Source organism: Mastomys coucha, unplaced genomic scaffold (assembly GCF_008632895.1).
Source record: "Mastomys coucha isolate ucsf_1 unplaced genomic scaffold, UCSF_Mcou_1 pScaffold9, whole genome shotgun sequence".
Taxonomy (NCBI): Eukaryota; Metazoa; Chordata; class Mammalia; order Rodentia; family Muridae; genus Mastomys; species Mastomys coucha.
This window is the reverse complement of record NW_022196915.1, coordinates 73776433-73789968: the sequence shown is the minus strand read 5'-3', so window position 1 is coordinate 73789968 and position 13536 is coordinate 73776433.

Below are 13536 nucleotides of genomic sequence, written 5' to 3'. Positions count from 1 at the left end.
ACCAAATGCACTAAACAAAGAAAGAATTTTAAAAGCAGTAAGGGAAAAAAGGCAAGTAATTTATAAAGCTGGCCTATCAGAATTACACCAGACTTCTCACCAGAGATATGAAAGCTAGAAGATCCTGGGAAGATGTCATACAGACCCTACAAGAACACAAATGCCAGCCCAGGTTACTATACCCAGCAAAACTCTCAATTACCATAGATGGAGAAAATAAGATATTCCATGACAAAACAAAATTTACACAATATCTTTCCACAAATCCAGCCCTACAAAGGATAATAGATGGAAAACATCAACATAAGGAGCAAAACTACACCCTAAAAGAAGCAAGAAACCTACACAAACCTAATTCTACCTCTTACAACAAAAACAACAGGAAGTAAAAATTACTTTTTCTTAATATATTAATATGAAAATTATTATTACCAACACATTCTAATCAGTTTAAATCCAAAAAAAAAGAGGAATTAGAAATTTGTTGGCTGCCATCCAATGGTCTCTCTAATTTGGTAATTGGAAAATAGGTCCAATATTGTATAATCCATATGTATTTTTAGCTTGTTTGCTCCTGACAGTCTCTTGCTGTGTATAACATAATGGTCTCGAAATCTTCCTTCTCCTATCTCAGCCTCTCTATTAGTAGTATTGTTTATTTCATGTTTTTACACTATACTATGGTTTTCAGAACAGCTTATATATTTCAAAAGTATTTATATACCCAAAAGAAACATAGACAATCAAATTGGGAGGGAGCTTGTAAGAGTGAGACTGAATGCTTTGCTTGACATTTATAACTCTTTTATCAAGTCTGAAGAAGACTTTATAAGTTACTCTTTCTCTGAGTTGAATGCTTTTCCAAATTAACACAACCAATGAATCAAATTCTTATCCTCACCTAATGTCTGTGCCACCCTCCAATCAGAACCATTGTTCATTGAAACAGTTGGTGAATGACTTTAGGGATAGATTATCTTAATACACACACCATTTCTTAAGTGAATGTAACCTGTTCTCTGTGGGCTGAGAATAAAGTCACTCACTCAAGTCAAATAGCTTTGACCATAACAGGAAGTCTGTATCCAAAAATCGTGCCTACAATTCATTCCTTGGTGCAGCAGAACTGTCAACTCTCAGCTTAGCTACCATGGAGATAAAATCCTTTGGTGATGTGAGGGTCATTGAAGTACAGCCGTATTACAATGAAACCCAATGTCTAAAAATTGTTCTCATTTTGGGCTTGTACCACAGTAAGAGCCAAGATTTTAAGCTCTCCTAAATACAAAACAAACAAACAAACAAAAAGACTTTATATATTCATGTTCATTTAAGAAAATACTAGTAGTGATGTATTATTTTGAAATATACAGCTAATATATTTGGAGCTATTTAAAATTTATATTGAGAAAAACATATGTATTTTCCGTATTTCTGTAGACAAGCATCTACATAAGACTGTTAAATTGATTGTTGTTTTATATCAAAAAACTTTTACAGTACTCATTTTTATTGTTATATTTTATAAGTTTTAAAGAATATGACAAAAAAGATATTGTAGGTATTGAAGGGAAACAAGAATATGATTTAATTCCATTTACTTAAAATGTTTTTAAATGTTTACAAACTCAGATAAATTGAAATCATGTAACTTTTCTCATCGTAATGCAATAAAACTTAAAATATATATGTATATACACACACACATAGCCTTTATTCCTGGCTCATAAAGCAAGAAGAAGGTGAGAGATTCCACAACAGATGTTACAAAGTAACAAGGCTGAGATGTAGTGATTCTAATCTTTCCTTCTTTTTTGGGGGGGATGGGGGTTAGAGACAGGGTTTCTCTGTGTAGCCCTGGCTGACCTGGAACTTACTCAGTAGACCAAGCTGGCCTCAAACTCAGAAATCTGCCTGCCTCTGCCTCCCAAGTGCTGGGATTAAAGGCGTATACCACCAACCGCCCTCCTTGGTGTACACACAGATTGCATTCCTAACTACAAGAAAGGACAAAAGCTTGCCTTAAGTTCAGTAACTGACAGGCCACGGACAATCCTGTTTCCCAAACACAGAGAGAATCACATTCAGAACCTGAGTCGAATTTTTCTTTCCCCATTTCAGTTGGAAAACTACAGCAATGAGTTATACTCTCAGCCAGAGACAACCTTCCAAGGTGTCAAAGGCCCCTGAGAGTCAGGTGCTCATCTTCCCGAGCACAGCAAGAAGAAAGGATACTAGACAGTGAGAGTAAGTGGAGGTTACGATATGGTTTTTGCCTTCAGTGTATCTCATATGTGTGGACATAACAATATTGTTCACTGAAAGCCAAATGAGATCCCGTGAGGCTAGCCAAATGAAGTCAACAACTCCTCCAGGTCCCCAAGGACAATGGTTTTTACTGTGCTCTTCAGTCTGAAGCCTTAAGGGAGTGCTTCGGAAGTGTAAAAAGTTTTGAATAAAGCTCTCAGAGAGCACATCCCTAGAGTGCCAAAGGGAACTATTCTAAAAGTATTTTTGTCAGAAACACTGAGATAACAGTTGCAATTGGTGTCAAAGCACTTGACTTTGCTTTGGAGTGTAACTCACGTCCAAGTCGGGACTTAGATTAGTCACAATGTTAATTGCAAAACTAAAAAGAGTCAGATAGCCTACAATAAAAAAAAAAAACAAACCTAGAGAATAAGGACATTGGATTGTATAGGTCCGAAGCTTTTATTTGTAAAATAACCCTCCTAGGATGTCCACCACTCATGACTCTGTCTTAGTCGTGGATTATAAGAACCTGGTAAATGGTCATTACCACAACAATGACATCTATCTTTAAACTTCTGAAGAGCAAATATGCTTTTTAAATTAAAACTAGTTGGGGTTCTATATATTTTACCTAATCTTACTAAAAGATTGTTATCAATTCTGACAAGCCACTTCTCTTTTCAAAAGAAAATCTTAGACTTGAAAGGTTTCTTTCTTGCTGTAGGGAAAAGCAATTGGGAAAAGATAAGCAAGAAATATGAGCTACTGTGCACCATGGGGTAGCACATAAGTCTCCTTAACCGGTCCCCACCTCAAAGAAATGCAGAGTGGCAGAGGTATCGATAGAATTAAAAGCAAGCAATTAATGCGCTAGTTTGTAGAGGAAATGTAATTTGCTTGGAAACAATAATTTGGAGAATATTCAGAATAAGTCCATGTTTGTGTATGAAGTCCTGGTAAGAATTCTTGTCAGGAAAAGATTGCTATGAAGAAACGTTCTACTGTAGTCATAATCCAAAGACATGGCTAGCAAGGGACCCTAAATATAAAAATCACACCCCTAGCAGAAGTATGTTTGCCCAAAGTGCCAGTTCCCTTGCCAACACTGCAAATGGCAATGCTTGGAACAGACAGAATGCATTCAGCTCAGCTGTATGCTGTGACCTTGGGCACACTGATAGAAAACTAAGCTACTCGGAATAAGCAGAGCCTTTTGAAACCAAGATAGTTCTATTTTAGAAACAGGTTGAGCCACATAATCTAAGCCTTCCAGGCAGAACAAAAAGCAGGGTCACTTATTTCAAATCAGTGTGGGAACATTATGCTTCTCTCAGAATCATCTATAGTGCTTACCTTAACATTGTATTTGCAGTTGATTTTGAAAGCCAACGTCTGTCCAGGATAAGCTTCTGTTGGCCTTTCATCTCTGCTTCAAGTCCCCCTTACGCCAGGTCTATATGTCCCCCAGTGCCATGCCCATCCTAATATAGTAGCCTCCCTAGTTAACTGGAGGACCCAGACTATACCGGGCCTTCCTCTGAATAGCCTGAGACAGATAAAAAGTAGGGGAGATGGAAGAAACAAACTATTTTGAAACTTGTTGGAGATGATCAAGATGAAGAAAAAAAATCACATTTTACATAAATTATGCAACATACCATGTATTTGCATTTATTTTATCAATATTTATACTTGATGAGGAATAAGGCAGAATGTTCAACTCACCTTTTCATCTTGATAACAGAAAAGCAAGAAAGCATAACACAATGAGCCAGCTTCAAGAGGAAATCAACAATTCATGAAAACAGAGGCCATGAATTTGAAAGAGAGCAAGAAGAGTTATATGGGAGGGTTTGGAGGCAGAACGACCCCCCCCTCAATTCCCCCTCCCACAGTTTCTCATTCCACCTTACCTCCAACAGGGTGCTCCCACACACACATCAGGTCTACCCCTTCCCTGGGGCCTCAAGTCTTTCAAGAATTAAGCACATCTTCTCCCACTGAGGCCAAATGAGGCAGATCTGTGCTACATATGTACTAGGGGCCTCTGACCAGCCCTCGTATGCTCCTGGTTGGTAGCTCAGTCTGTAGGTGGTCTCTGGGATCTGGTTTAGCTGAGACTGCCTGTCTTTATATGGGGTTGCTCTCCTTTACAGCTTCTTTAATCCTTACCCTAATTCCTCCATAGGGGTCCCTGACTTCAGTCCAATAGTTGGGTTTAAGTATCTGCTTTTGTCCCAGCCAGCTACTGGTAGGGGCTTTCAGAAGACTACCAGGCTATCCTCTGTAAGTACATCATAGCATAGTAGTGACCGACCTTGGTGCCCCACCATGAGATGAATTCCAAGTTGGCCTAGTCATTGGATCAAAATTCCTTCAGTCTACTCTCCATTTTTATCCCTGCAGTTCTTTTAGACAGGAACAATTCTGGATCAGGAAATTTGACTGTGGGTTAGTAATCCAGTGCCCTGTCTATCTACTGGAAGTACACTCTTCCTGTTCCCTCTCCCCACTTCTGGGCATTTTGGCTAAGGTTATCCCCAATGAGTCCTGAGAGTGTCTCACCTCCAGGGTATCTAGTACTTTCTCCAGGTCCCCCCACCTCCCACTCCCCAAGGGAGGCTGCTTATTCTATTGGTCCTCTGGGCTTCTCTCCTGTCCCCTCCTCCTATATCTGATCCTGTTCCCCTTGATGCCTCCCTCTCCCCTCTCCCACCTAGGTCCTTCCCTTCCTCTGCCTCCTCTGATTATATCTTTCACCCTTCTAAGTAGTATTGAAGCATCCTCACTTGGGCTTTTCTGCTTGTTACACTTCTTGTGGTCTATACAGAATCCTAGGCATTCTGTATTTTTTGGCTAATATCCACTTATCAGTGAGTATACATGGTACATGTCCTTTTGGGTCTGAGTTACCTAACTTAGGATGATATTTTCTAATTCCATTCATTTGTTTGCAAAATTCATGATGTTCTTGTTTTTATAGCTGAATAATGTTCCATTATGTAAATGAACCACATTTTCTGTATCCATTCTTTTGTCATGGGACATCTGGGTTGTTTTCAGCTTCTGGCTATTACAAATAAAGCTGCTTTGAACATGATGGGACATGTGATTGTGTGTTATGGTGGGACATCTTTTGGGTATATGCCCAGGAGATATATAGCTGGCTCTTCAAGTAGAACTATTCCTAACTTTCTCAGGAACTGCCAGATTGATTTCCAGAGTGATTGTACCAGTTTGCATTCCCACCAGCAGTGAAGGAGTATTCCTCTTTCTCCACATCCTGGCCAGCATCTGCTTGAGTATTTTATCTTAGCCATTCTGATTGCTATAAGGTAGAATCTCAGGGTGGTTTTGATTTCCATTTCTCTGATGAATAAGGACTTTGAAATTTTCTTTAAGTGCTAATTGGCCATTCGAGATTCTTCTGTTTTGAGTTTTCTGTTTAGCTCTGTACCATAGTTTTTAATTGGGTGGTTTGGGCTTTCGGAGGTTAACTTCTTGAGTTCTTTATACAAAATCGCCATTCTTACTATGGTAATCCTACCAATCCTTGAGCATGGGAGATTTTTCCATCTTCTGAGGCCTTCTTCGATTTCTTTTTCAGGGATTTGAAGTTCTTGTTGTACAGATCTTTCACCTCCTTGGTAAGAGTTATACCAAGTTATTGTATACTATTTATGGCTATTGTGAAGGGTGTCGTTTCCCTAATGTCTTCCTTTCTGCCTGTTTATCTACTGATTTGTTTGAGTTAATTTTATATCCCCCCACTTTGCTGAAATTGTTTATCAGCTGTCATAGTTCTCTGGTGGAACTTTGGGGGTCACTTATATATACTAGCATATCATCTGCAAATAGTGATACTTTGACTCCTTCCTTTCCAGTTTGTATCCCCTTGATCTCCTTTTGTTGTCTAATTGTTCTGTCTAGAACATCAAGAACTATATTGAATAAATAGGGAGAGAATGAGCAGCCTTGTCTAGTCCCTAATTTTAGTGGGATTGCTTTACAATTTGATGTTGGTTATTGGCTTATTGTATATTGCTTTTATTATGTCTAGGTATGTTCCTTAAATCCCTGATCTCTCCAAGGGAGAAGGAGTGTTGCATTTTGTCTAATGCTTTTCCAGTATTTAATGAGATGATCATGTGTCTTTTTCTTTGAGTTTGTTTATATAATGTATTACATTGATGAATTTGCATATAGTGAACTGTTCCTGCATCCCTAGTGTGAGACCTACTTGATTGTGGTGAATGATGGTTTTGATGTGTTCTTCAATTTGATTTGCGAGAATTTTATTGAGTATGTTTGCATCAATATTCATAAGTGAAATTGATCTGAGGTTCTCTTTGTTGGGTCTTTGTGTGGTTTAGGTATCAGAGTAACTGTGGCTTCATAGAATGAATTAAATAGTGTTCCTACTGTTTCTATATTGTGTAATAGTTTGAGAAGTGTTGGTATTAGCTCTTCTTTGAAAGTCTAGTTGAAGTCTGGACTAAAACCATCTGGCCCTGGGCTTTTTCTGGTTGGGAGGTTTTAATGACTATTTCTATTTCTTTACAGGTTATTGGACTGTTTAGATTGTTTACCTGATCATGATTGGTAGGTGGTATCTGTCTTGAAAATCATCAATTTCATCTAGATTTTCCAGTTTTATAGAGTATAGGCTTTTGTAGTAGTTTCTGTTGATTTTTTGAATTTCTTCAGCTTTTGTTGTTTTGTTGATGAAAGTGGTATTATGTGTATATGATTCTTTTCTTTTGGTTTTATTGTGAAATGTGTAATTTCTTGTGTTTTCTTAGGTGTAATTATCCTCCTTGTATTGGAGATTTCATCCCAGTATCCTCTGTAGGGCTGGATTAGTAGGAAGACATTGTTTAAATTTGGTTTTTTTGTGGAATGTCCTGGTTCTCCATCTATGATGATTGAGAGTTTTATTGGGAATAGTATCATGGGCTGGAATTTATTTTCTTTTAGGGTCTGGATAACATCTGTCCAGGCTTTTAGAGTCTCTGTTGAGAAGTCTGGTGTATTTCTGATAGGTCTGCCTTTATATGTTACTTGGCCTTTTTCCCTTATAGCTTTTAATATTTTTTCTTTGTTCTGTGCATTTAATATTTTGATTATTATGCAATAAGAGAATTTTCTTTTCTGGTCCAATGTTTTTAGTGTTCTGTAGGCTTCTTGTACAGTTTTGGCCATCTCTTTCTTTAGGCTAGCTCACCCTAATTTCTAAGACTATGATGTTTATCCTAGACATTTCCCAGACTCTTGAGCATTGTCTCTCAGTCAAGACAGAACCCATTCTTATGAAAGTGGCTCCATATACTTTGCAAAGAATTTACTGTTATTTTTATCCGAGGCCTTTTCTCCATATACCTTTATCCTGAACATTGTTTCTCAGTCAATAGAACCCATTCTTTTCTCTTTCTTTTTGTTTTGTTTCATTTTGTTTTTCAAGACAGAGTTTCAGGCTGGCCTCAAACTCACAAATCCGCTTGCCTCTGCCTCCCAAGTGCTGGGATTAAAGGCATATACCACCACTGCCCAGGAAGACATAGTAGATACTTTGCAAAAGAAATAAACTGCTGGGCAGTGGTGGCACATGCCTTTAATCCTAGCACTTGGGAGGCAGAGGCAGGTGGATTTCTGAGTTCGAGGCCAGCCTGGTCTTCAGAGTAAGTTCCAGGACAGCCAAGACTACACAGAGAAACCCTGTCTCAAAAAAACAACAACAACAATAACAACAAAAAACAAAAAACAAAACAAAAAATAAATAAACTTTGCAAAGGAGTTTAGATATAGTCATGCCTTAAGCTTTACTGTGACTACTGTCATGAGGAAACTATCTCCCAGTGTTGTATTGTGCTTAACTGCCAAAAATAAAATGCTCAGAGTTGACTCTAGAAGTTTGAACCAACTAAGTCATGTTGAATGATGTTTCCCTCTTGTCTCGCATGGATCATTATCCTACCAGCTGTGAAGTTTGAAGGGACCCCCACAACTGAGACTTGTCTCAATTACCTCAAAACCTAGCATATACCCTAAATGTTTATGGAGCTATTCAGAATCTGCTGACTTGATCATGTATTACCATATGCATTGATCTCTATAACCCAGCCTCTGCTCAGAGGCATCTCAAAAGAGGCAGACCCTTTGATTTTGAGGACTGCCTATTGTTATCTGTTTTTCTTACATCATTTTCAAACAATGACAACAGGCTCCTAACAGAATTGTTGTACCCATGCCAGTAGGAGGCTTGTTTCAATTTAAGCCACTTTCAAGACAAACTGCTCCCCTCAGTGAAGGCCACTGTAACAAAGACAGAATCGCAAGGATTTCCTTGCTTCCTGGAGCTTCTTGGAGAAGTTAGAGTAGCTGAAACGCTGAAAGGCTTTGAAAAGCATTAAAATGAGTTTCATTTTTTTTTTTTCAGTTCAAATGGACTGAAAGAATGGGGACATTTATTTCCATGACTACTTCAGGTAAAGCCTCAAATCCTCTGGTTTCTCTAAAGTTTTTGCTTTTGTGTGAGAGATCATACTGTCTTTCATCAATAAACCCATAAGGGCTTTAGAGCTCTGCAATACTTGTATGCAATCCCAACACGACTTAATGTTATTTTCTGGGTTTTGTTCTTCACCTTGACAGCAATTCAGAATGGATTATAATGAACCCATTTTTGTTTCTACACTTCCAATTGCTTCACGAAATATGCTTTTAGAAGACATCAAAATTATTCCAATGCTGCAGAATTGCCCTATACGTCTATACAGCTTTGGAAGAAACCTCAAGAGTCAGTAACAGGCAATCTCCTGGCTGCAAAGTGAAACCACAGAAAAACTATCCCTTGGAAATAAGTGTCCTGCCTGCTTATGAAGATCTACAAAAGTGTGATATCCCAATCACCCTCTGTCACTCCAAATGCTGGTGCTTATAAGTGACAAATATGCTATTTTCCATGTATTCGTGTATTCTCACACTCTAATTAAACTTACTTGTTCCACAATGAAAATATACTCATGTTAACTTAGTGTCATAATCACTTCTTGAACAATTTTTATATTTAATAACTTTAATAAACACTGATAGCTTATTTCTCAGCCTGTGAAATGTCAGATTCAAACCAGATTAGATTATACATTAAAAGCAGGTATATTGGGAAGCTGTTCTCAGATGAGTTCACTGGCCCTAAGGATTGAGGTCAGGGGAGTTGCCATGGGCAGAGGGTGGAGACAGGGAGAGAAAGACCACTCACAAAGAGAAAAAGAAAGGAAGAAAGAAAGAAAGGAAGGAAGGAAGGAAGGAAGGAAGGAAGGAAGGAAGAAGGAAGGGGAGGAGGAAGAAAGAGGAGAGAGAGAGAGAGAGGGAGAGAGAGAGAGAGAGAGAGAGAGAGAGAGAGAGAGAGAGAGAGAGAGAGAGAGAGAAATATCTAGATTATACAGGGAAGAGCCTCCAGGAAAAGGACAACCCAACCCCTGAGCTGGAAAGTTCAAGATTTGGAACAGGGTATGCCAGGGACTGAAAGATGCTGGGAGAACCTAGAGGCCAGGTCAGCTCAGCGTTGGTATGTAAGATATGCAACTCAGTCCCTTGTTGTAGTCTGAAACCAAATATCCCAGCCTTTATTATTATTATTATTATAAATGAATGAGGGATGCTGTAATCGTCCATAACTACTTCCTGCTGACACTGGAGCTCAGTTTGGTTTTGGGGGAAACCTAAGAAACCTGGGATGCTAGTCAAGTCCTGGGAGGGTTAGCTGTTTCATCGCAGTCCAGGATGTGAGGGACCATTACTGGTTAGGCAAGTACAGACCAAGTAGAACCATCTGTGAGGGTAGACCAGAGCACCTGTGGGTAACTGTTTTGGATCTTTCCTGGATGCAGGTTCTGAGAGAACACCTGGATGTTAGGGGCAGAAGATAAAGTGAAGGAATTTAGGGAGAAAACATTCTCTTATGTGTACATTTGAAACTCTTAGGCCCATGGTCTTGGTAGCTGCAGGAGGATGGGGATTCTAGGACTGGGGAAAGGAAAGACATCCCACCATCAGGAATAGGCAGCTTTGGAGAGAAACGGGCTGTTTGTTAATTGACAGTACTTACCTTGAGTCCGTTTGACCTATGAGAGGTGGAGTTGAGTGGATTTCCTGAAGCTTACAAGAATCTTTTTTTAAGTTTCTAAAAAGTTAAATCCTTCATAACTTACATTTACCAACCTCAAAACACCATCATAGACCTTTATACAGTTTCTTAGAATCTTTCACGTCCTCAGACCTTACACAAACTTTTCCTATTCAGTTATTAACCATGAGACAGGTGGTTGATGGGTGGGCTCAGCCTCTCAGACATCTGAGGATATATTGTAATCTAAATGGCCTATGTGTCAATTGAAATGACAGACTTACCCATTACCCAGAGGGTCATCCCACTAAGTTCCTGTGACACAGGTCCCACGGCAGGATCAATCTTTGGCTGCCCGGCCCAACAAATCTGAGAGGCATTCCTGTGGAGGAGGAACTTGAAAGATGGATCTTGCTTTGCCTTAAGAAACATGAGGCATATCTGGGTTTCTGTTTGTCCAGTTCAGGCTGGGCCCTGGCAGTAGGCAAGGCAAGGAAGCAGTCCTTTTCAGTGATTACCCGACCACAATCCAGGTAGAATGCTTTCTTCTTGTGTTCATATTTTTCTTGGTACCTTAAGAGTGTCACTGCTAGGATTTGGGTGTCTATATCTGCCATTTCAAGCATCTTGCATTTAAGATTTTAAATGCCACATTCAGCAGATCTTTGAGGACCAGTACCTATTAAGCATACCTGGGTTAGACAGTCTATGTCTGTTTCTGGTTACCTGCTCTAAATTGTACTTTAGCAAGAACAAGGCCAAACAAACTTTAAGGCGGTTATCTTTAACCTTTTTAATGTTGTAAAACTCTAAAGTAATATTAAAATAAGTGATCTTTTAAAGAGCGATAACATAGACCAATATTGTAAACAATTAGTGAAAGCAGTACAGAAATCATATGGAAATCCCATCTCCATTCAAAATTATCTCCTGGGGCTCTGCCTCCTTGGTCTGCTCATGCTCTCTCTCATATTGCTGTGCTTAAGCAAGATGGCAGTGAATCCATAACTAGACTCTCCTTATCCCAAAGTCAAGATGGCAACCAGTCATGTGCTGTTTACCCAGTGTGTATACTTTCCTCCATGGCACTGTGGGAGGTATAAAATGGGCAGGCTGTTCACCATCACCTCTGCAACCAATGCTGCTGCTGCTACGGCTGTGACTGCCAGGCCAGAGCCACACAAGGACATGAGGAAGGTGAGAGTGGGAAGTAGGGGGAGAATAGAACTAGGCAGCTCCAAGATCGCTGTGCTCAGTGTAGTGAAGGGAGAGGGGGAGAGTGGGAGAGGAGCAAGAGTGCAGTTTCTAAAAAACTGGACACTGGGAGTTCAGATCAATTTGAATTTATGTTTGTTTTAGATCCTGTGGCACCCATCTTCCCAGAGTTTGCTGGAGATCCCAAAGGTATGGAGTTGGCATCGCAATGGATGGTCTGGGATCCAATATTTTATACAGGAGCAGTAATCTCAGATAAAAATGTCTCTTAATCAAAGTTTCCTCCCAAACAAAGACCTGGGTTTTGTTCAGATGGGGCTAACTCTGGTGACTCAGCAGAAAGAGTCCCAAGACTCCTGGATCTAATTTGTTAGCTGGGGATGGGTATTCACAGAGTCCAAAGAAATGGTTTTTCCAGCAGATAAGGATAGAGAAAGGGAGAAAAGTGGTCCCACTTGGCCAGGAAAGACCCAGGCCATAAGGTTGGGACTCAACCTCTCCTGGTTCATCACCATCTGAAAGTTTATTTTTTCCACCAGTGAAATGACACAGTTCAAACCAGATTAAAATATATTAAAGGCAAGTTTATTGGGATGCTGCTCTCCCTTGAATTCACTGGGCCCAAGGATTAAGGCCTGAGGAGTCGCTGTGGGAGTGGGGAAGAAAGGACAGGTACATGCAGAGAAAGAGTAGGAGAAGGAGGAGAGAGGAAAAAGAGAGAAAAATGCCTAGATTATGTAAGGAGGAGTCTTTAGGGGATGGGCACCCTAGACCCTGAGCTGGAAAGTTCAAGCTTGGGGGCTAGGTATGCCAGGTAGGGACTGAGGGATGCTGGGACAAGCTGAAGGTCTACTTTGATATGTAAAATATGCACCTCAGTCCCTTGTCCTGGGTCCAAAACCAAACAAGTACCAGTATTAAAAACTGAAATCTATAACACCAACCTTGAGAAAATTTAAAATCTAGTGTGTGGGTCTCCCAGCTCTTGTGGATCATCTACTTATACAATCCACGAGGGCAGAGGGTGCAGAGATGACAATTGGGGTGAGGAGGGGGGTAGACATCCCTGTGAATACATACGGTGATTGTATTCCCTAGGACCAGCTATCATTAGGGAGATCCAACTTTACTTTGGGTAATTCAAGGCTTATAAAGTTTTGGAGAACTGAGGACAAGAACATCCAGGGTGGGCAAAGGTCATTGGTTGGGGGATTAGGGTACCTGGAATGCTTCATTAGCATGGGGAAAGTAATGTAAAGAAAGCAGTGCTTATTTTAGCTCAGGATTTGAGGGTTCTATTAGAGCATGGAAAAGACCAAGCAGTCTGAATGTGAAGGGTCCAGCAGGCCACATTGTATCTACAGTCAGAAAGCAGAGATAGATGAATAGGAGTAGCCAATACACTTCCCCCTTCTTAAATTCAGTTTGGAATTCTAGACCATGGACTGGTGGCGTCCATTTAGAGTGGCATTCTAATTTAACTAACCCAATCCAGAAATGTCCTTATAACCACAGAGATTTGTCTCTTATAAGATTCTAGATTATGAAAAGTTGAAAATCAACATTAACCATCACACGTACTTTTATTGTTTTAAGCAGGTGAGATACTAAGACTATTATTTTTACATATCTAGTAAGTACTAATAGATGCAATAATTGTTTAATTTTTTTATAACAAATCAAATTTAGGCACAGAAAGAAAGCAATGATTATTCTAAGCAGAGGAAAGGCAGGCAAGTATAGGTTCAGAAATGCAGCTGTGCCTGGATTAGTATGAGAGCATGACGACAAGAGCTGACGTCGAGAGCTGACGTCAAGAGCTGACGTCAAGAGCATGACGACAAGAGCTGACGTCGAGAGCTGACGACAAGAGCTGACGTCGAGAGCATGACTACAAGAGCTGACGTTGAGAGCTGACGTCAAGAGCTGACGTTGAGAGCTGA